Genomic DNA, 24,423 nt, shown 5'->3' with positions numbered 1-24,423 from the left:
CCTAGGTACCATAATACCCCTAATACCGACTACAACAAGGTGCAGGACAGAGCAGCCATATTACAGGCTGCCATATACCAGGGCCACATGGACATTGCTGCAGCGCTCCAGAGCTTGGCCCAGTCACAAATGTCATGGTTGCAGGCGTCAAGAACATTGGCCTGGCACTGGCTGACCTGAGCCAGTCACAGCAGGACCCGACACGGTCACCGAGAGATGTGGCACAGCCCTAGACGGACATGGCACAGTCCAAAGGGACGTGGCACAATCCAAAGAGATGTGGCACAGCCCCTGTGCTCCATGGCCGTGAGAATCAAGACCTGGTCAAGAGGAGAGCTGGTCTCCAGAACTAGCAGTGCCAGATGAAGGCGAATCCCCCGGAGTTCGCTACATCCATGTCTCCATCCCAACGAGTAACCCGTGGGTGGAGGAGGTGATGGGGCCGGTGCCCGTCCCTAATGCTGGGAAGGTGTGGGAACACAGCAGCACCTCTGAATGCACGCACCTGTCCTTGGCCCATCCAATGGGCAGCAATCACAACAGGGTGGCTCCATACCACCTGTGACTGCCAGAAGTTGGCCTGGTCCATCCTGGCCCAGTTGCTAAGAGAACAGCTACCAAAGGGGACCCAGTTCACAGGGCAGGATGCACAGCAGGCCACCTCCACATCTGATGCAATGCCTGAATACTAACCTGGACACTCAGGAGGCTGACAAGCTGCAGTCACATATACGCACTTTGCACCCCAGACCCACCATCCCAGATGACAAGATGGCAGCAAGGAGAGCGGGCCCACGTTTTCCCAGCGTCGAGCGTGAGACCCTCCTGGACGCCGTGGAGGAGAGGCAGGTCACCCTGTACTCCAGGCCGGGAAGGAGGCGGCCAGCCGCCGCCATTTACCATCCAGGTTGCAGAGGCGGGAAGCGCCGTCAGCAACAACGTCGAGACTGTACGACCGCCTCAGGCCGGCCACGCTGGGTAGGCAGGACTGTGCTCTTGGCACCAACTCCCGTCCCACACACACACACGTCCTCCCCCCACCCCCACCACCACCACCAGGAAGGTGGCCAAGCCTCCACCCTGCACCACATGCCGGCACCCATACCGGCCGCCATGGCTGGGTGCGCTGGTCACTGAAGCCACTAGCTACCCACCCCTGGGCTGCATGCGATGGACTGTCTGATATTGTGTATTTACTGTTCCCTCCCACCCCCCTCCCCCAGCGCAGCAGGCCCTGGACGTGGTTGGTGGCTGATGTATATATTAGGCGGTTTGTGGAAAGGCCCTGTACTACAGGTACGGGGGTAGTCCATTCCTGCTAACTCCGCCCAGTAGGCAGAGTATAAATATGTGTGCTCCCCATACAGCAGCCATTTCGCCAGCTGCTGTAGGAGGCCACACATCTCAGTGTAATAAAGCCTCAGTTGTATTCAACTCTCGTCTTTGTGCAATTGATCGTGCATCAATTTATTACACTAAAGTTTTCAGAAGATGGACCTCCGCATCAAGCCGGATCGCCTGCAGCTGGATCCGCAATCAAGCAACGCCAAAAAGGACTTTGAACATTGGCGAGCCTGTTTCGAAGCTTACATCAGGTCTGCACCAGACCCAATCCCAGAAGCTCAGAAGGTCCAGATCCTCTACACGCGGCTGAGCTCCAACTTCTTTCCGCTTATCCAGGACGCGCTGACTTACGATGACACCATGGTGCTACTGAAAGAAAACTACGCCCAGCGGACGAATACGCTTTATGCCAGACACATCCTCTACACTCGTAGTCAACTCCCTTGTGAGTCGGTAGAAGATTTCTGGTGTGCTCTAATTCCCCTGGTCAGAGACTGTGACTGTCAGGCCATCACAGCCACAGAACACTCGAACCTACTCATGCGAGATGCTTTTGTTACGGGGATAGGGTCAGATTACATCCGCCAGCGACTCTTAGAAGGGGCCACGCCTGACCTCGATGCAACCAAAATGCTATCGCTATCGCTGACGGTCGCCTTGCGCAAAATCCAGGCCTACCTTGAAAGTTGCCACCCAGGTTGAGAGGGTTGTTAAGAAGGCGTGTTAGCTCTTATTGGTAGAGGGATTGAGTTTCGGAGCCATGAGGTCATGTTGCAGCTGTACAAAACTCTGGTGCAGCCGCATTTGGAGTATTGCGTGCAATTCTGGTCGCCGCATTATAGGAAGGATGTGGAAGCTTTGGAAAGGGTGCAGAGGAGATTTACCAGAATGTTGCCTGGTATGGAGGGAAGATCTTATGAGGAAAGGCTGAGGGACTTGAGGCTGTTTTCGTTGGAGAGAAGAAGGTTAACAGGTGACTTAATTGAGGCATACAAGATGATCAGAGGATTGGATAGGGTGGAAAGTGAGAGCCTTTATCCTCGGATGGTGATTATTATAGAATTATAGAATTTACAGTGCAGAAGGAGGCCATTCGGCCCATCGAGTCTGCACCGGCTCTTGGAAAAAGCACCGTACCCAAGGTCAGCACCTCCACCCTATCCCCATAACCCAGTAACCCCACCCAACACTAAGGGCAATTTTGGACACTAAGGCCAATTTATCATGGCCAATCCACCTAACCTGCACATCTTTGGACTGTGGGTGGAAACCGGAGCACCCGGAGGAAACCCACGCACACACGGAGAGGATGTGCAGACTCCGCACAGACAGTGACCCAAGCCGGAATCGAACCTGGAACCCTGGAGCTGTGAAGCAATTGTGCTACCCACAATGGAGGGAAGATCTTATGAGGAAAGGCTGAGGGACTTGAGGCTGTTTTCGTTAGAGAGAAGAAGGTTAAGAGGTGACTTAATTGAGGCATACAAGATGATCAGAGGATTGGATAGGGTGGACAGTGAGAGCCTTTTTCCTCGGATGGTGACGTCTAGCACAAGGGGACATAGCTTTAAATTGAGGGGAGATAGATATAAGCAGATGTCAGAGGTAGGTTCTTTACTCAGAGAGTAGTAAGGGCGTGGAATGCCCTGCCTGCAACAGTAGTGGACTCTCCAACACTAAGGGCATTCAAATGGTCATTGGATAGACATATGGACGATAAGGGAATAGTGTAGATGGGCTTTAGAGTGGTTTCACAGGTCGGCGCAACATCGAGGGCCGAAGGGCCTGTACTGCGCTGTAATGTTCTATGTACACCCCCGTCCGCGCGGCCCACCCCTCCTACGCATCGTGGACTCCGCAGACCGTCGCCCCATTGGGGACCCCACTCAGCCAACCCTACGCCTGTGTTGCGCGTCAGCCAGCCAACCCTGGGGGCCCCAGATGTTACTTCTGTGGGCAGCCAAAACACCCCCGACATCGCTGCCCGGCCCGGAGCGCCCTTTGCATGGCCTGCGGCAAGAAGGGGCACCTCGCCGCGGTGTGCCAGGCCTGCTTAGTTGCCGCTATTATTCCGACCTCCCCCACGTATGACCAGTTAGTGCCGCCATCTTCCCCTCCTCGGACCATGTGCAGCCGATGGGCGCCGCCATCTTGTTCGATGCCTGCCACGTGCGGCCCGTGGGCGCCTCCATCTTGACTCCCCAGGCACCCCATCGTCGGCCACCATCGACGACCAGCCACGTCTCACCTCGGTCACGATTGACCAGTCTCGCCCACACAACCTAGCAACCGCCTCTACAAGCGTGAAGATCGATGGGCACGAGATCTCCTGCCTGCTGGACTCCGGGAGCACCGAGAGCTTCATCCATCCGGAGTCGGTAAGGCGCTGCTCCATCGCGGTGAACCCCACCAATCAGAGAATCTCCCTGGCCTCCGGGTCCCACTCCGTGGTGATCGGGGGGGGGGTACTTTATAGCCACTCTCACTGTCCAGGGCGTGGAGTTTAGCAGCTTCCGCCTCTACGTCCTCCCCAACCTCTGCGCTGCCTTACTACTCGGCCTGGACATCCAGTGCAACCTGCAGAGCCTGACATTGAAATTCGGCGGGCCCCTACCACCTCTTACTGTGTGCGGCCTCGTGACCCTAAAGGTCGACCCACCTTCTCTATTCGCAAACTTAACCGCGGATTGCAAACCCGTCGCCACCAGGAGCAGACGAGACAGCACCCAGGACAAGACCTTCATCAGGTCCGAAGTCCAGCGGCTGCTTCGGGAAGGCATCATCGAGGCCAGTAACAGCCCCTGGAGAGTGGTAGTGTGCAAACTGGGGGGAAACACAGGATGGTCGTGGACTACAGCCAAACCATCAACAGGTACACGCAGCTCGATGCGTACCCCCTCCCACGCATATCTGATATGGTCAATCAGATTGCACAGTACCAGGTCTTCTCAACTGTAGACCTAAAATCCGCCTACCACCAGCTCCCCATCCGTAAGGACCGCCAATACACTGCGTTCAAAGCAGACGGCCGCCTCAACCACTTTCGTAGGGTTCCCTTCGCCGTCACCAACGGGGTCTCGGTTTTCCAATGGGAAATGGACCGAATGGTCAACCGGTACGGGCTGCGGGCCACTTTCCCGTGCCTAGACAATGTCATCATCTGTGGCCAAGATCAGCAGGACCATGACGCCAACCGTGCCAAATTTCCCCACACCGCCACTCTTCTCAACCTAACTTATAACAAGGAGAAGTGCGTGTTCAGCACAAACTGCTTAGCCATCCTCGGCTATGTGGTCCAGAACGGAGTTCTGGGGCCCGACCCCGACCGCATGCGCCCCCTCATGGAACTCCCCCTCCCTCACTGCCCCAAGTCCCTCAAACGTTGCCTGGTGTTCTTTTCTTACGACGCCCAGTGGCTCCCAAATTATGCAGACAAGGCCCGCCCACTCATCCAGTCCACCCTTTTTCCCCTAACGGCCGAGGCTCACCAGGCCTTCAACCGTATTAAGGCCGACATCGCCAAGGCCGCGATGCATGCAGTCGACGAGACATTACCATTTCAAGTGGAGAGCGACGTATCAGACTTCGCTCTAGCCGCCACCCTCAACCAGGCAGGCAGGCCCGTGGCATTCTTTTCACAAACCCTCCATGCCTCCAAAATTCGGCATTCCTCCATCGAAAAAGAGGCCCAAGCCATCATTGAAGCTGTGCGGCATTGGAGGCATTACCTGGCCGGCAGGAGATTCACTCTCCTCACTGACCAGCGGTCGGTTGCCTTCATGTTCAACAACACACAGCGGGGCAAGATCAAAAACGATAAAATCTTGAGGTGGAGGATCGAGCCCTCCACCTACAACTACAAGATTTTGTATCGCCCCGGTAAGCTCAACGAGCCCCCCGATGCCCTATCCCAAGGGACATGTGCCGGCGCACAGGTGGACCGACTCCGGACTCTGCACGACAATCTTTGTCAGCCAGGAGTCACACGTTTGTACCACTTCATCAAGGCCCGCAATCTGCCCTACTCCATCGAGGAAGTCAGGGCAATCACCAGGGACTGCCAGGTCTGTGCGGAGTGCAAACTGGACTTCTACCAGCCGGACCGTGCGCGCCTGGTGAAGACCTCCCGCCCCTTTGAACGCCTCAGCGTGGATTTCAAAGGGCCCCTCCCCTCCACCGACCGTAACACGTATTTCCTCAGTGTGGTCGATGAGTACTTCAGATTCCCCTTCGCCATATCATGCCCCGACATGACGTCTGCCACCGTCATCAAAGCCCAAACACCATCTTGACCCTGTTCGGCTTCCCCGCCTCCGTCCACAGCGACAGGGGGTCCTCATTCATGAGCGATGAGCTGTGTCAGTTCCTGCTCAGCAGGGGTATCGCCTCGAGCAGGACGACCAGCTACAACCCCCAGCGAAACGGGCAGGTGGAAAGGGAGAATGGGACGGTCTGGAGGGCCGTCCAGCTGGCCCTACGGTCCAGCAATCTCCCGGCCTCCCGCTGGCAGGAGGTCCTCCCCGACGCACTGCACTCCATTCGGTCGCTCCTACGCACTGCGACTAATGACACACCCCATGAACGTCTCTTTGCCTTTCCCAGGAAGTCCACCTCCGGGGTGTCGCTCCTGACTTGGCTCGCAGCTCCAGGACCCGTACTCCTCCGTAAGCAGGTACGACTCCACAAGGTGGACCCATTGGTTGAAAGGATACAGCTACTCCACGCCAACCCCCAGTATGCCTACGTAGCTTACCCCGATGGTCGCAAAGATACTGTCTCCCTCAGGGACCTGGCACCAGCAGGTTCCACGCACACATGCCCCTCCAGCCCGGCACCACTCTCCCCTTCCCTGGCGCACCCAGCCGTAACCCTCCCAGGACAATCCGTCCTCCCCCTGCCCACGCCTGAGGATGAAGAGGATTTTGGCACACTCCCTGAGTCACCGAGGACCAGACCGACACCGGAATCGCCGCCACCACTGCGTCGCTCCCAACGGCAGATCAAGGCTCAGGACCGGCTGAACCTGTAACTTAATCGGGACTCTTAAAATGAAAATCGCTTATTGTCACAAGTAGGCTACAAATGAAATTACTGTGAAAAGCCCCTAGTCGCCACATTCCGGCGTCTGTTCAGGGAGGCTGGTACAGGAATTGAACCATGCTGCTTAAACCAGCCCTCTTAAAACACCAACCTTCTGTATAATTCTCCTTCACCCCCGCTGGACTCAATTTTTTTTCTCTCTCTATTTTTAAAACGTGCTTGTATATAGTTCTCCACCACCCCCACCGACTCAATTTTAACAGGGGGTGAATGTGGTAGTCACCACTGATGTATATATGAGGTGATTTGTGGTAAGGCCCTGTACTACAGGTACGGGGGTAGTTCCCTGCCTGCTGGCTCCGCCCAGTAGGCGGAGTATAAATATGTGTGCTCCCTATACAGCAGCCATTTCGCCAGCTGCCGTAGGAGGCCACACATCTTAGTGTAATAAAGCCTCAGTTGTATTCAACTCTCGTCTTTGTGCAAGTGATCGTGCATCAGTGGGCCTGAGGAAAGCGAAGGCACTGGGTTCGAGATTGGCCACGAGTGAGGAAGTGAGACCCCGCTGTGTTGTGGTTGCCGTGTCACGTGTGTCAATCCACTCCCAACGTCACCCCTAACACCCCAACCACACCCACCAACCTCACCCCCCACCCTCACCCCTACACCACCCTCACCCTCCCACCCTCACCCCTACACCACCCTCACCCCCCCACCCTCACCCCTACACCACCCTCACCCCCCACCCTCACCCGTACACCACCCCCACCCCCCACCCTCAGCCCTACACCCCCCCCACCCTCACCCCTACACCACCCTCGCCCCCCACCCTCACACCACCCCCACCCCCCACCCTCACCCCTACACCACCCTCGCCCCCCACCCCCATCCCTACACCACCCTCACCCCCCACCCTCACCCCTACACCACCCTCACCCCCATCACACCCACTCCAATCCGGCCCACGGTTTAATCACGTGTTTTGTCGTGTGTCTTGCAGGGTCTACCGTTGATGGAGTGGTCCATCTGGTGTGCCCCGCCCCCAGCCCGTGCCAGTGCCACAATCAGAAACCCCCATGTGCCGAGCATCGATGGCGACACTGAAATTGAGTTCACGCATTGGCCTGAAATCCAGGATGCCCCGGAGTTCGATTCCGATGTGACACTGGATTCCCGTCACAGCTGTCTCCAAACACCCTCCACCATCCCAGAGACACTCATCTTGGTCGGCCACTTTAGTGGAGAGCCTCCTGAGACACTCTCCGCTGCGTACCACACAGCTGCTCAGGTACATCAGGGGGAGGTAGGAACTCCTGAGGGGGCGGATGGTGGGCGGGCCCCAGAGACGAGCTGCTGTCCTGACGGGTTTCGGGCTTCGGGAATGAACCTCCCATTATTAGAGGAGATGTAGTCATAGAGCCAGGGCCTACATGAGGGGTTGTCAGCGAGCATCCAGCACTTGCAGGCGTAGTTGGAGGAGTCCAACCGCGTGCAGGAGCAGAAGGTGGTGCTGGCCAGGCGTGCCACCCAGGCTAACACCGGACTGGTGGCATCCGCGGGGAGGCCTTGGGAGTGAGGGTTTGGGCTCTGGATCAGCATGCCCAAGGCCTGGGGCACTCTGTGCAGGTGGTGGCTGAAACCCAGGATAGAGCTGCCCTCTCAAAGGCAACCGAGTCCCACAGCCACTGGACATTGCAGAGGCATTCCTGAGCATGGAACAGTCACAGCGGGTCATCAGCTTCCTGTACTCTATGGCCGCGATAATGCAGACCCTGGCCAAGACAACAGCTGTCCTCCAGGACTGGCGAAGCCAGGTGGCGGGGTTGCCTCAGGGAATAGCTACTCTCTCACCCCTGTCGATAGAGTAGTAGGGAGCCATCGGACCCCCCGAGGGAGGGGTGTGTGATGGGACCCGTGCCGGTGACAGCACCTTGGACCCCCTCCCTCCTGTTCCTGGTGGATCTGGTATGCAGCAGACAGAACAGGGCAGCGGAACGCCACCTGGGACAGCAGCCGGGTCCATACAGGTCTCGTCGCCCAGGGGACCCAGGTCACGGGGCGGGAATTGCAAAAGGCCTCCTCCACTCCTCCTTTACCATCTGTGAATTCACCAAGATGTAGTGTTAGGGCGCATAAGGCCAAAAGGTTCGGCACCAGTTACGTTGGCACAAGCGCAGGGCACAGTTTAGTTATCGGGCTAGGGCACGTATCTCTATACATGTTTTCACATTAAACAGCTGTTCGCACTGTTACAACCTGCCTCAGTGCTCTGTCAGATGGGGGAGAGGGGTTGGTTGCTTTGGGCTGGCCAGCAAGGGGGTGTGGGGGCGAGGAGGGAATGGGCGGCCGTTGTGTGTAGGCTGGGCTCCCCACCCTAACACCCTCCCCCCGGACCGTCTCCACCTCTGCCACCCCAGGGATTAGATGGGAACGACGAGCTCCAATGCAGGGATAGCCCAGGTGGACGGTGGAAAGTGCTACCACGGGCAGGAGTCAGTGGTTGACAAACGATGGAAAGCACCAGAGTTCATCGCAGGGCGGGTCGTCATCATCCTCCATCCCATGGACCAGGCCCGCCAACCCAGGGCCCAGACAAGGTATGTATTACGTATCATGGAGGGGTTTGCAGGAGGGCGGGGCGGGAGGGGCGGGGCAGATGGAGAGGGGGGGGGTGGTGAATGTGGTGTTCGTGCCCCTAGTGAATCCCCACCCCGCCCCTAGTCAGTGGACCTGGAAGTGATCAGAGCATCATGTGCACGTTGGCCCTGGTGGACACATTGCACGGCCTCCTGTGATTGCCTGGACCCCATGTCCTGCCCACCCATGCCCTCCCCCGCATCCTCCTCGAATAAAGACTGCCGATCGTCCTCCTTTAGCACGTCACCCCTCTGCCGCGCAATGTTGTGGAGCCTGCAGCAGGCCGCAATGATGTGGGTGACCCTCTCAGCCCCTCAAGAGCGGTCCAGGCGCCTGAACTGCATCTTCAGGAGGCTGAGCACCGCCCGATCACACTCTGGTTTGCAGTAAGGACCCACTTGTAGTGGGTCTCCGCGTCGGTCTGTGGCCTTTGGAGACGTGGCATCAGCCAGGACCACATTGGATAACCCTTATCGCCCAGAAGTCAACCCACCCAGCCATTGGGGCATCATCTAGATGCCGTAAATTGTCGAGTGTGCCAGGGTGAAGGCTCCATACATGATGCGACCATCAATTCACTGATGGGGGTGATGCGCATGTGGTGGGGCCCAGGGTGCTGTACAACAGGTGGAGGTAGGAACCTCCGAGGGGGCGGACTGTCGGAGGACGGGCCAACCCAGGGGCTAGCTGCTATCCAGATGGGTTTCAGGCTTCTGCAAAGGATGGTCCCATCGATAGTCAAGACCCACCATCCCCCCACCCCCGTCCCCACCTCAGCCATCACAGGGATTCGATGGGAGAGTGTGAAGGAGTGGCCAGCTCGAATGCAGGGATCACACAGGTGGACGGTGGATCGTGCTACCGTGGGCAGGAGTCAGACATTGTCAAACGGCACAGGTGACCAGAGCTCATCACAGAGCGGGCCATCATCGCCCTCCATCCCATGGACCAGACCCGCTGTTAGGGCGAACCCAGGGCCCACACCTGTAGTGAGGCAGGTAGGAATGATGGAGGGGGTAGCAAGGGGGTGGGATGGTGGTGCAAGTGTGGTGTTCATGGGATGTCTATGCCGCTGGCCAGACCACCAGACCGCCTAGTCGGTGAACCTGGAGCCGATTAGAGCATCCAGTGCACATCGGCCCTGGCGTACAAGTTGTGCGGCTTGCCGTGCCCACCCAGGCCGATGTCCTGCCCATCCTGGTGCTCCACCACATCCTCCTCAATGGACGAGGACTGACGTTCATCCTCCGCCTCCAGCACGTCGCCTCTCTGCTGCGCGATGTTGTGGAGGATGCAGCAGGCGGTCACAATGTGGGAGACCCTCGTTGGGCGATACTGGTGGCCCTCTGAAGGCCGAAGCACCGCTCGATCACACCCCTGGTTGCTGAATGGGCTTCATTGTCGCAGATCTCGACATCGGTCTGTGGTCCCTGTAAAGGTGTCATCAGCCACAACCGCAGTGGATAACCCCTATCACCCAGGAGCCAACCCCTCTTCCTCTGCATCTCCCACCCTCTCTCTCTCCCTCATCAGCCATGGTGCCTGTTTCCCAATGTTTACAAACACAAGTGATCCTCACCGTTGGGAATTCCCCCCGGTGGAGGCAGAGGATTGCGGAGGCCCTGGAGGACAGCGGGTCAGACCCGCTAATGACATGTGAACGGTGTTGACTGTCTGTGCAGAGTGAAATGCATTGACGTCGATGCTGAGGCACTGGAGAATTGTGATTTGGTGTGAACACGGCGTTGGCCATGGCTTCGGTGTCAGGACCGATTCTCCACCCAATCGGCGTTCCCAATTTTGGCACCGGCCGACTGAGATTCCCGTCCTGGATCCTGAAATCCGTTTCATCCAGTTCCGGTAACTTACCAATTCTCAGTGAAGTCAGTCTATCAACCACCTCACTGCCAATTTTCAACCCATAGGTGTCTTGACGACCTCCTTTTTCACTGTGACTTGGACACCAATTTCTGTGGTAAGGCAGTGGGCTGGATTCTCCGGGTTTCAGACTAGGTGCTCACGCCGGAGTGGAAACAGTGGTGTTTTATGACAGCAAAAACGCACAACAGCTGCACCGATTCAGCAGCTCGAAATGGGCGAGCACATCGCCACGCGGAACGCAGCCGGTGCCACGCAAAACGGCAGTGGATTCGCCCAGTCCCTGATTGGCGCACAGAGGCCCATACACCGCAGCTGCACTTAACGATCCTTCCCCCGCGCACATCATCCCAGTCAACAAGATGGCTGGAAGGAGAGCAGCGGCACGGTTCAGGTGCACTGAGCTGGACACCCTCTTAGACGCCGTGGAGGAGAGAAGGATGACCCTGTACGCAGCCGTTCGCCATGCCTGGGTGCAGGTGGCAGACGCGGTCAGCACAGTGGGCAGTGTCGTCTGGACTGGCCAGCAGTGCTGCCCCCCCCCCCCAGGAGAGAAGGCCACGCACAACCGCCGTGAGCGGGAGAAGACCGGAGGGGGAACCACCAGACCTGCGGCCCCTCAGCATGCCCGAGCAAAGGGCATTGGATGTCTGTTGCTGGTCGTCTGTGTCCACGGCTCTGGTCCCTCTGTGGATTGCGTGGATGTTTCCCTCCCCGGCTGGTGAAGGTGGTCGAGAGAGCTAATGGCGGAGCAGACTCGAGGTTCCGAATGGCCCCCTCCTACGTTCAGCCGCTCTGTCCCGAGGCATCATCTGGCCTGCAGCCTTTGTAGATTTGCAAACTGCAGCCCGTCCGTGTCCATGTGCTGCCCAGTATCTTTGCGGGCGGCCATTGCAGAAGTCCTCAGATCCCCCTCCTGATCCTTAAGGCGCAGCGTGGTGGATCACACACTCGGACCAATACATGCCCTGTATTAGGGCAGCACATGTGGCTAGCACTGTGGCTTCACAGCGCCAGGGTCCCAGGTTCGATTCCCCGCTGGGTCACTGTCTGTGCGGAATCTGCATGTTCTCCCCGTGTCTGCGTGGGTTTCCGGGTGCTCCGGTTTCCTCCCACAGTCCAAAGACGTGCAGGTTAGGTGGATTGGCCAGGCTAAATTGCCCCTGGTGTCCAAAAAGGTTAGGTGTTATTGGGTTATGGGGATAGGGTGGAAGTGAGGGCTTAAGTGGGTCGGTGCAGACTCAATGGGCCGAATGACCTCCTTCTGCTCTGTATGTTCTATGTATCCCCAGTCACCTGTCCATCCGGTAAGACCCTAACTCTATCTGCACAACTCCCTAATACAGAATACACAAATAACAAAGACAAACATAAATATACCTTCCATAACGGACCTAATACGGTCAGAGAAGTGGAAGTGTCCGTACTGTAAGATACAATTGGCAGTCTAATGCAGAGGTGGGACAATATTGAAATCCTGATACAGAAGTGGAGGAATACTGTCCGGTGCAAACTGCAGACATACAGACGGTGCAGATCAATGTAAACAGTCTGGCCGTAGGAATTTACAGTTCTACAAAGGTCATATACTAGACAACCTGGATACTCAGTGCAAAACAAGTACCAGTTCTCGGGGATGCTGCACAGGACGCCCAAACAGCAGCCGGGCCCATCCAGGCCGGGCTGCCCCAGGAGCCGTGTGCCAACGGGGCCCCTCGTCGCAGGGCAGGAGTCACAGCAGTCCGCCTCCACTCCTGCTGTACTGTCTGGGGAACCACCGAGGGGTAGTGTTAGGGCCCGATAGGGCGGAAAGTTAGAAGCCTGTTAAGTTGGCACGCGTGCAGGGTACAGTTTAGTTATCGGAGCTAGGGCACAGACTGTGTATATTTGTTCACAATAAACACATGTTCACACCGTCCACACTTAGTCTCTGTGCTCTGTCTGATGTGTGTGGGGGTGGGGAGGTCAGCGCTGGCCAGTGGGAGTGGGGGGGGGGGGGGGAGTGGGGGTTGGAGGATGAATGAAGGTCCAGCGGGTGGACTGTGCTTCCCCTGCACCCCCCCCCCCCCCCCCCCGCTCCCCCGGGGCATACAGGGCGTCAGTGATGGCATGGATGCACCTGTGCGCCGATGCCTGTGAAATCCCGGATAGGTCCCCACTCGACGACTGGAACAACCCAGAGTATACGTTGAGGGTGACCGTCACCTTGACAGTCACCAGGAGCGGGTGTCCTCCCCCATACCCCTGCGGTGCCAGGTGTGCCATCATCTGGCAGACAAGTCACACGATGAAAATGAGAATGAAAATCGCTTAGTGTCACAAGTCGGCTTCAATGAAGTTACTGTGAAAAGCCCCTAGTCGCCACATTCCGGCGCCTCTTCGGGGAGGCTGGTACGGGATCTCTCTGCTCATCCATAGTCTCTGTCTGCAGGCCCGATCCGGAAGGTCCTCAAATGGCATGTGGTGGCGGTACACACGGGGCCTCATCCGGCGCCTCATTGGCACCTGTTCCTCGGCTGGTTGGGCGGCCAGCCCTCCAGCCTGAGCAGCTGCCAACTGCCCCCCACAGGGACTGCATGCAGGACTGCGGCCATCGCCATGGCAGCCAGCTTCGCAACTTGATGTCCAAAAGCCATTATTGTCTGCCTGGGGTGAAAGGCACACATGTTAGCATGGCGCATGCTCCCATACCCATCCAGGTGCCATGGGCAACACGATGGCCCCCGGTTGGCACAGCGGGCCCCAGCCACGCATGCCCCCCCACCACACACCCTCACCCTGGCCCCGTCAGTGCCCCAGGTCCTGGCGCCCGTCCCTGCTGCCAGTGGCACTGTCGGTTGCCACTGCCCTCACTGGGGGCTGCCATCGGCGTGACCCTGTGTGGTCCCCCGTTGGGTGGCTGCGGGTTGGGTGGGGTGTTCGGGGGTGGGGGGGGCGGGGGGGGGGGTGGACATATCCATACGGCCGTTGTGACTGTGTAGAACCAGGGGCTGGTATTGGTGGACAGCAAAATGGCCGCTGTTATCATGGTCGGTGCCTCGGCACCGCCCCAGATCCATGGGGTAGGCTCCCTGGCTGCTCGGCCCGCGTGGCGAGCACCACGTTTACGCCGTTTTTGGGGTGCCGGAGAATCCCGATTTTGGGTCAAACCGGCATCTACCCAATTTCGGAGTCGGAAGCTATTCTCCGCCCGATCGCGATTCCCGATTTCGGCATCGACTGACGGAGAATCCAGCCAAGTGGTGTTTTACGACAGGGAAAACGGCACAACAGCTGCACAGATTCAGCAACTCTAAATGGGCTCGCACCATCGCCACGTGGAACATAACTGATTCCATGCGAAACAGCGCCGGATTTGCCGGGTCTGTGCTTGGCGCAGAGAGGCTCACACGCCGCAGCCGCACTTAAACGATCCTACCCCCACTCACACCGACCCAGTCAACAAGATGGCTGCAAGGAGAGCAGCGCCACGGGGGCGCTGAGCTGGACACCCTCCTGGACGTGGTGAAGGAGAGGCGGATGATCCTTTACCCTGGGCAGGGAGGATGGCCGCCAGGCGTGCCGTTAGCCCGTGCCTGGGTGCAGATGGGAGAGGCGGTCAGCACCATGGGCAATGTCCAGCTGTCACCCAGTGCAGGAAGAACCCCAGAACCTCCCCAGGGCGGCCAGGGTGAGTCAGCAGCACTGTTGTAACCCCGCCCCCCCCCACACACCTGTAACCCGGCTCCTCCACCCCCCCCCCCTCCCCAAGGGGACGGCCACCTGCTCCAGATGCCAGTATCCATGCCTGCCGCAACGGCCAGGTGTCCTGGCCACTGATGACATCATCTACCCAATCCCTGGGCTGCATGCGTCGGAACGTCTAACCGTGTTGTTGTTTGTGTCCCTCCCCCCACCCCACACAGGAGAAGGCCACGCACAATCGCCCGGAGTGAGAGAAAACCGCAGGGAGACCAGCAGACCTGCGACCCCTCACCGTGCCAGGGCAGAGGGCACTGGTCGTGGTCGCGGAGGTCGGCAGCGGGCGAGCAAGTGAGACCCTGCTCAGTTGTTGGTCCCCATGACACATGTGTGGGCAACTACCCCCACACCCCACACCCCGCTCACCCCCCTCAACCTCCACCCCCTTCACCACCACCAGCCCCCCCCCTCCACCTGCCACGCCCACCCGTCCTTGTCTCTAACCATACACGTTGTGTTGTGTCTGACAAGACCTGTCGGAGATGGGGCCGGTCCATCCGGAGTCCCTCCCGGCCCCAGCCAGCGCCAGAGCCGGTGTTCCCCCAGGCGGCCGAGCACTGACGGGGCGAGCAGCCCGAACACCAGCCCTCGGCCCGAGACTCAGGACACCCCGGAGTTCGGGTCGGAGGAGGACACGGACTTTCCATCACAGCTGTCTCCAACATCCTCCACCATCCCAGAGACTATCACCTCGGTTGGGCACATTAGTGAAAAGGCTCCTGGCACACTATCTGGTGGGCACCACGCATCGCAGCCGGTACAGCAGGTGGAGGTAGGAGCAGCCGAGGGGCCGGGCGGTCGGAGGGCAGGCCGGCCCCAGCAACCAGCTGCTGTCCAGGCGGGTCCCGGACGTCTGGAACATCCAGACCCAGCCACAGTGCAGGTGCAGGCAAAGCCCCACGGACCACAAGAGGGGATGACGGCCGGCTTCCAGCACCTGCAGGCACAGGTGGAGGAGTCCATCCGCCTGCGGGAGCAGGGACTGGTGCCGGTCATGTGTGCCACCCAGGCCGACACCGCATGGGTGGCGTCGGCGGTGGAGGCAATGGGGGCGACAGTGTCGGATGGTGTGCTCGGCCTGTTCCCCGCCCCCCCCCCCCCCCCCCCCCACCCCCCCCCCACCCACCCACCGGCCGCGGCCAGCACGGTGTCCGGGACAGCAGCCCGCAGTCACTCCACACCATTTCCTACGATCTTTCTTTCACTCAGCAGCCAGGACGGCAGATTCACAATTTTTATAACCACAAGTGAACGATGGCGGCGGGAACTCGGCCCATCGGAGGCGGTGAGTCGTGGGGATTCCGGAGCATCGGGTGTCTGGCCCGCTAATGATATCCCCACTGTACTGTCAGCCTGCGCGGCGAGCGCTACATTTGCACCATTTTGGGGGGGCCGATGCATCCCGACTTGGCGTGAAACCGACGCCTACCACGATTTCGGCATCGGAAGCTATCACGTTTCACGATTTTTGTGTCTAGAAACGGGGAATCCAGCCCATGGCCCCTTGAAGGGTCCTTCATGGGTCACATGACCGGCCTGGAGCTTACAGCGACGGATAACGTGAACGTCAGCCAGTCAGGAGTTTAGGCGCGGTTGGGATTTATTCAAAGTAAACTTTGGAGTCAAGTGGACTGGAGCTGTGGAGTGATTTTACTGTTCAGAGAATTTTCAGCACAGAAGGAGGCCATTCGGCCCGTCGAGTCTGCACCGGCTCTTGGAAAGAGCACCCTACCCAAGTCAACACCTCCCCCGATCCCCACAACCCCACCCCACCTTTTTTTGGACACGTAGGGCAATTTATCATGGCCAATCCACCGAACCTGCACATCTTTGGACTGTGGGAGGAAACCGGAGCACCCGGAGAAACCGCAGACACTTGGAGAACATGCAGACTCCGCACAGATAGTGACCCAAACCGGGAATCGAACCTGGGACCCTGGAGCTGTGAAGCAACAGTGCTAACCACTGTGCTACCGTGCTGCACTGTTCTGTGTATCAAGTTCTTCTTGGTCAAATAAATCACTGTTGCGATTTGACACTGCCTCTTCGCTTGCCCCACAATGCAACAATTTGTACTATGATTCTTCCAAGGAAGGTGGTGGCACAGTCACAGCGTGATGTGGCACAGTCCCCGGGGAAGGTGGTGGCACAGTCACAGCGTGATGTGGCACAGTCCCCGAGGAAGGTGGTGGCACAGTCACAGTGTGATGTGGCACAGTCCCTGAGGACGGTGGTGGCACAGTCACAGCGTGATGTGGCACAGTCCCTAGGGAAGGTGGTGGCACAGTTACAGCGTGATGTGGCACAGTGCCTGGGGAAGGTGGTGGCACAGTCACAGCGTGATGTGGCACAGTCCCCGGGGAAGGTGGTGGCACAGTCACAGCGTGATGTGGCACAGTCCCCGGGGAAGGTGGTGGCACAGTCACAGCGTGATGTGGCACAGTCCCCGAGGAACGTAGTGGCACAGTCACAGCGTGATGTGGCACAGTCCCCGAGGAAGGTGGTGGCACAGTCACAGTGTGATGTGGCACAGTCCCCGAGGAACGTAGTGGCACAGTCACAGCGTGATGTGGCACAGTCCCCGAGGAAGGTAGTGGCACAGTCACAGCGTGATGTGGCACAGTCCCCGGGGAAGGTGGTGGCACAGTCACAGTGTGATGTGGCACAGTCCCCGAGGAAGGTGGTGGCACAGTCACAGTGTGATGTGGCACAGTCCCCGGGGAAGGTGGTGGCACAGTCACAGCGTGATGTGGCACAGTCCCCGGGGAAGGTGGTGGCACAGTCACAGCGTGATGTGGCACAGTCCCGGGGAAGGTAGTGGCACAGTCACAGCGTGATGTGGCACAGTCCCCGAGGAAGGTGGTTGCACAGTCACAGCGTGATGTGGCACAGTCCCCGAGGAAGGTGGTGGCACAGTCACAGCGTGATGTAGCACAGTCCCCGAGGAAGGTGGTGGCACAGTCACAGCGTGATGTGGCACAGTCCCCGAGGAAGGTGGTGGCACAGTCACAGCGTGATGTGGCACAGTCCCCGGGGAAGGTAATGGCACAGTCACAGCGTGATGTGGCACAGTCCCCGAGGAAGTTGGTGGCACAGTCACAGCGTGATGTGGCACAGTCCCCGAGGAAGGTGGTGGCACAGTCACAGCGTGATGTGGCACAGTCCCCGAGGAAGGTGGTTGCACAGTCACAGTGTGATGTGGGCACAGTCCCCGGGGAAGGTAGTGGCACAGTCACAGCGTGATGTGGCACAGTCCCCGAGGAAGGTGGTGACACAGTCACAGCGTGATGTGGCACAGTCCCCGAGGAAGGTGGTGGCACAGTCACAGCGTGATGTGGCACAGTCCCCGGGGAAGCTGATAGCACAGTCACAGCGTGATGTGGCACAGTCCCCGGGGAAGGTGGTGGCACAGTCACAGCGTGATGTGGCACAGTCCCCGGTGAAGGTGGTGGCACCGTCACAGCGTGATATGGCACAGTCCCCGGGGAAGGTAGTGGCACAGTCACAGCGTGATGTGGCACAGTCCCCGGAGAAGGTGGTGGCACTGTCACAGCGTGATGTGGCACAGTCCCCGGGGAAGGTAGTGGCACAGTCACAGCGTGATGTGGCACAGTCCCCGAGGAAGGTGGTGGCACAGTCACAGCGTGATGTGGCACAGTCCCCGAGGAAGTTGGTGGCACAGTCACAGCGTGATGTGGCACAGTCCCCGAGGAAGGTGGTGGCACCGTCACAGCGTGATATGGCACAGTCCCCGGGGAAGGTAGTGGCACAGTCACAGCGTGATGTGGCACAGTCCCCGGAGAAGGTGGTGGCACTGTCACAGCGTGATGTGGCACAGTCCCCGGGGAAGGTAGTGGCACAGTCACAGCGTGATGTGGCACAGTCCCCGAGGAAGGTGGTGGCACAGACACAGCGTGATGTGGCACAGTCCCCGAGGAAGTTGGTGGCACAGTCACAGCGTGATGTGGCACAGTCCCCGAGGAAGGTGGTGGCACAGTCACAGCGTGATGTGGCACAGTCCCCGAGGAAGGTGGTTGCACAGTCACAGTGTGATGTGGGCACAGTCCCCGGGGAAGGTAGTGGCACAGTCACAGCGTGATGTGGCACAGTCCCCGAGGAAGGTGGTGACACAGTCACAGCGTGATGTGGCACAGTCCCCGGGGAAGCTGATAGCACAGTCACAGCGTGATGTGGCACAGTCCCCGGGGAAGGTGGTGGCACAGTCACAGCGTGATGTGGCACAGTCCCCGGTGAAGGTGGTGGCACCGTCACAGCGTGATATGGCACAGTCCCCGGGGAAGGTAGTGGCACAGTCACAGCGTGATGTGGCACAGTCCCCGGAGAAGGTGGTGGCACTGTCACAGCGTGATGTGGCACAGTCCCCGGGGAAGGTGGTGGCACAGTCACAGCGTGATGTGGCACAGTCCCCGGTGAAGGTGGTGGCACCGTCACAGCGTGATATGGCACAGTGTCCGGGGAAGGTAGTGGCACAGTCACAGCGTGATGTGGCACAGTCCCCGGAGAAGGTGGTGGCACTGTCACAGCGTGATGTGGCACAGTCCCCGGGGAAGGTAGTGGCACAGTCACAGCGTGATGTGGCACAGTCCCCGAGGAAGGTGGTGGCACAGTCACAGCTTGATGTGGCACAGCGTCCGGGGAAGGTGGTGGCGCAGTCACAGCGTGATGTGGCACAGTCCCCGGGGAAGGTGGTGGCACAGTCACAGCTTGATGTGGCACAGTGTCCGGGGAAGGTGGTGGCGCAGTCACAGCGTGATGTGGCACAGTCACCGGGGAAGGTGGTGGCACAGTCACAGCGTGATGTGGTACAGTCCCCGAGGAAGGTTGTCCATTCCCTGCGCTCCATGGTCATGATATGGAGACCTGAGGCGAGATGAGAGCGGGCCTCCAGGACTGGCAACACCAAGTGTTGGGGGATCCTCAGTGGTTAGCTCCGCTCATACCCCCGTCCCATGGAGTAGTCGGGGGGCCATCGGGCACCCGAGGGTGTAGGATGTTTGGGGCCCGTGCGTGACTTCCGCAGGAGAGGTTCCGAACACTTCAGAGCCTTAGGCCCTCCCCACCCCTTTCCCTGGTGCATCACATGGGCAGTGGGCAGAACAGGATGGCACCACGCCACCTGTGACACCCCAGGAGCAGCCGGGCCCGCCCAGGCCAAATCGCCCCAGAAGACGGCCGCCAAAGGGGACCCAGGTCACAGGGTGGGAATCGCAGCAGGCCACCTCCAGTCCTGCTGTACCGCCTGGGGATCCAGCTAGACGTAGCGTTAGGGCCCGTAAGGCCAGGAAGGTAGACAACAGTTAGATTGGCACGGGGTGCAGCACATAAGACAGCGACAGGAGCTCGGGCACTAACCTGTATATATATGTTTACAATGTACACATGTTCACCATGCTACAACCTGCCTCAGTGCTCTGACACAGAGGTTTGAGGGATGGCTGCAGAGGGGGCGCTGGGGATGGGAGTGGTGCTGGGCGAGGGGGGCGATGGGGGCCACAGACCCCAGGTAGACAGCGCTCATCGCCCCCCCCCCACCCCCCCACCCCGGAGGCAGTGGCAGTGGGGCTCCTCGTGCAAAACATTGCTGGCAAAGGTGGAGGAGCAGGAGAATACCTCGAGAAGGCCGAACCTGCGAATAGTGGGCCTGCCTGATGGAGTGGAAGGTGTGAGTGCCACAAGGTACGTCTCAAAGATGCTGGCGGGGCTGGTGGCAGAAGGGGTGCTAGATAAGGTGCCTGAAGTGGACCGAATGCATAGGGCCCTGAGGCAGAAGCCTAGAGCTGGGGAACCGCCGCGGGCGGTGGTCGTGAGACTCCATAAATTTGTGGAGAAAGAGAAAATTCTGCGATGGGTCAGGGAGAAGCGTAGCTGCGACTGGGAGGGAAATAACGTCTGGATTTATCAAGACATCGGAGCCGAATTGGCAAAACATCGGGCAGGTTTCCACAAGGCCAAGGCGGCGCTGTACCGGCGGCAGATCAGGTTTGGGGTGCTCTACCCGGCAAAATTATGGGTGACGTTCAGAGGCCGGGAGTATTATTTCGAGACCCCGGAAGTGGCCAAAGACTTCATTAAGGAGCATAAACTGGGGGAGAACTGAGTGGACAATGCTTGGGAACCGGGGTGCTGGCACTCTGTAATGGTCGGGAGCATGTTTGAAGTGGGGGTAGGAATTGGGGGATTTTCGCCTTTTTTTTGAGGCGGGGGCTTCTATTCAATGTTGAGATTGATGTGGAGATGCCGGCGTTGGACTGGGGTGAGCACAGTACGAAGTCTTACAACAGCAGGTTAAAGTCCAACAGGTTTGTTTCGATGTCACTAGCTTTCGGAGCGCTGCTCCTTCCTCAGGTGAATGAAGAGGTCTGTTCCAGAAACACATATATAGACAAATTCAAAGATGCCAAACAATGCTTGGAATGCGACCATTAGCAGGTGATTAAATCTTTACAGATCCAGAGATGGGGTAACCCCAGGTTAAAGAGGTGTGAATTGTACCAAGCCAGGACAGTTGGTAGGATTTCGCAGGCCAGATGGTGGGGGATGAATGTAATGCGACATGAATCCCAGGTCCCGGTTGAGGCCGCACCCATGTGTGCGGAACTTGGCTATAAGTTTCTGCTCGGCGATTCTGCGTTGTCGCCGGTACTGAAGGCCGCCTTGGAGAACGCTTACCCGGAGATCAGAGGCTGAATGCCCTTGACTGCTGAAGTGTTCCCCGACTGGAAGGGACTACCCAGCAAACTACCCAGTCTTCAGAACAGTGACCACGACACCACACAACCCTGTCATGGCAATCTCTGCAAGACGTGCCAGATCATCGACATGGATACCACTATTACACGTGAGAACACCACCCACCAGGTACGCGGTACATACTCGTGCGACTCGGCCAACGTTGTCTACCTCATACGCTGCAGGAAAGGATGTCCTGAAGCGTGGTACATTGGCGAGACCATGCAGACGCTGCGACAACGAATGAACGGACATCGCGCAACAATCACCAGGCAGGAATGTTCCCTTCCAGTCGGGGAACACTTCAGCAGTCAAGGGCATTCAGCCTCTGATCTCCGGGTAAGCGTTCTCCAAGACGGCCTTCAGGACCCGCGACAACGCAGAATCGCCGAGCAGAAACTTATAGCCAAGTTCCGCACACATGAGTGCGGCCTCAACCGGGACCTGGGATTCATGTCGTATTACATTCATCCCCCACCATCTGGCCTGCGAAATCCTACCAACTGTCCTGGCTTGGTACAATTCACACCTCTTTAACCTGGGGTTACCCCATCTCTGGATCTGTAAAGATTTAATCACCTGCTAATGCTCGCATTCCTAGCATTGTTTGGTATCTTTGAATTTGTCTATATATGTGTTTCTGGAACATACCTCTTCATTCACCTGAGGAAGGAGCAGCGCTCCGAAAGCTAGTGACATCGAAACAAACCTGTTGGACTTTAACCTGGTGTTGTAAGACTTCGTACAATGTTGAGATTGTAAGGGTCTGTAGGGGTGAAAAGTTTATGTAGGGATGGATGTTTCCATCCCCCCTCCTGTTTTATAGGACTGTTTGTGTTTAACATCTGTTTGTTTGCTTTTGGAGACGGCTTCCTGGAGTTCAGGAGATGTCCTTGTTTGGGTGGGGGAGGGTAAGGCCAGCAGGAGGCCTTCTTCTTGGAGCTGGGGAGTGGGGGGGGGGGGAGGGGAGAGGGAGTGGAGGTTATTAGGATGTGTCTTTGGGCAGGGGCAGCAGCACTGGCAGGTTATGCTGGTGAACGGAAGTGAGGTGGTGGGGGAGAAGGCCAAGAGGGGAGTCTGGGGGGAGGGGGGAAAGGGGAAGTGAGGGGGAAAGAAGGGGAGGGGAAAAGTGGGGGGAGGTTTCTGCGACATGGCAGGGGGTGAGAGATGACATGGTCAACGGGGAAGAAAGGGGCCATCTGGGATGGGCTAGGTACAGAGTGGAATTGAAGGGTCTGGGGTTAAGTGGGGAAGATGATGGATGGTAGAGGGGATTGGAGGCGCAAGCCTCCGGTAAGGTTGGTAACATGGAACGTCCGGGGACTGAATGGGCCGGTTAAAAGTTCACAGGATTTCACGCACCTCAGGAGATTGAAAGCGGGGGTGGTCTTTCTGCGGGAGATGCACCTCCTTGTGAAGGACCAGGTTAGGTTCAGGAAGGGGTGGATCAGGCAGGTTTTAACTCGGGGTTTGATTTGAAATTGAGGGAGGTGAGGGCTCCGGGTGGGAGGTATGTGAATGTGAGTGGGGTATTGGAAGGGGCACCGGTCGTGTTGGTAAATGTGTATCCCACACATTGGGATGATGTGGGTTTTATGAGGGTGTTGCTGGCAGCAATCCCGGATTTGGCTACACACCAGTTGATCATGGGAGGAGATTTTAACTGTGTCCTGGAGCCGAGGTTGGATAGATCGAGCCCCAGGTCGAGGGTAGGGTACGAATGGCAAAGGAGCTGGGGGGGGGGGGTTTATGGAGAGGATGGGTATGGTGGACCCATGGCATTTTCAGATCCAAGGGGGAAGGGAGTATTCCTTCTTTTCACATCTATAAGGTGCATTGGAGGATTGGCTACTTTGTAGTGAGTTGGGAGATTTTGGTTGGGGTGGGGGGGGCAGAGTATGCAGGGATAGTTATCTCGGACCATGCACCCCACTGGCTGGAGATTCGGTTTAGAACGGGACGAGAGCAGAGGCCGGGGTGGAGATTTGATTCGAGGTTGTTGGCGGATGGAGGTTTTTGTGATAAGGTGTGGGCGGCGATTAAGGAGTATGTGGAGTTCAATCAGAATGGGGAGGTGTTGGCGGCAGTTTTTGGGAAGCACTGAAGGCAGTGGTCCGGGAAGAAATTATTTTGTTTACGGTTCGTGCGAATAGGGAAAGGAGGGAGGAACATGACCGACTACTGAGTGAGATAGTGGAGGTGGACAGGGAATATTCGAGGGTACCCACCATGGAGGGATTGGCATGAAGGAAAAAGGTGCAGGGGTAGTTTGACAACAGGGAGGGTGGTGAGGCAACTGCGTAGGGCAAGAGGGGTGCAATACGAGTATGGGGAGAAGGCGAGCCGCATGCTGGCGCACCTGCTGCAGAGGCAGGCTGAGTCCAGGGAAATATTGAAGATACGGACTGGGGCTGGGGATGTGGTGTCGGAGCCAGGGAAGATAAATGAGGCATTTAGAGAGTATTACCAGGGACTTTATGAGGCGGACCCAGGAGGAGAGGAGGGGGACATGGGGCAGTTTCTGGACGAGCTGGAATTTCCCCAGGTGGAGGAAGCAAAGAGGCAGGCTTTGGAGGAGCCCCGGGGCTGAGGGAGGGGCTGGATGGAATCAGGGGTATGAAGTCGGGGAAGGCACCTGGACCAGATGGGTACCTGGTGCAATTTTGTGAGGAATTTGGGGCAGACCTGGCACCACATCTGTTGGGGGCGTTTAATGAAGCACTGGAGAAGGGGGAGTTGCCGGAGACAATGAAGCAGGCAGGAATCACACTAATCCCAAAACAAGGGAAGGTTCCGGTAGAATGTGGGTCGTATAGACCCATATCACTGTTGAACACGTATTTGAAAGTATTGGCTAAGTTGTTGGCGGGGAGGATGGAGGATGGTGTCCCGGGGGTGGTTGCAGAAGATCAAACAGGCTTCGTGAAGGGCAGGCAGCTTGGAGTAATATAAGATGGATGTTGAATGTGGTGATGAATCCGGTGGGGGCTCTGGTACCGGAGGTGGTGGTGTCCATGGACACGCAGAAGGCAT

This window comes from Scyliorhinus torazame, chromosome 3 (genome assembly GCF_047496885.1).
Source record: "Scyliorhinus torazame isolate Kashiwa2021f chromosome 3, sScyTor2.1, whole genome shotgun sequence".
Taxonomy (NCBI): domain Eukaryota; kingdom Metazoa; phylum Chordata; class Chondrichthyes; order Carcharhiniformes; family Scyliorhinidae; genus Scyliorhinus; species Scyliorhinus torazame.
Note: the sequence above shows the minus strand (reverse complement) of the source record.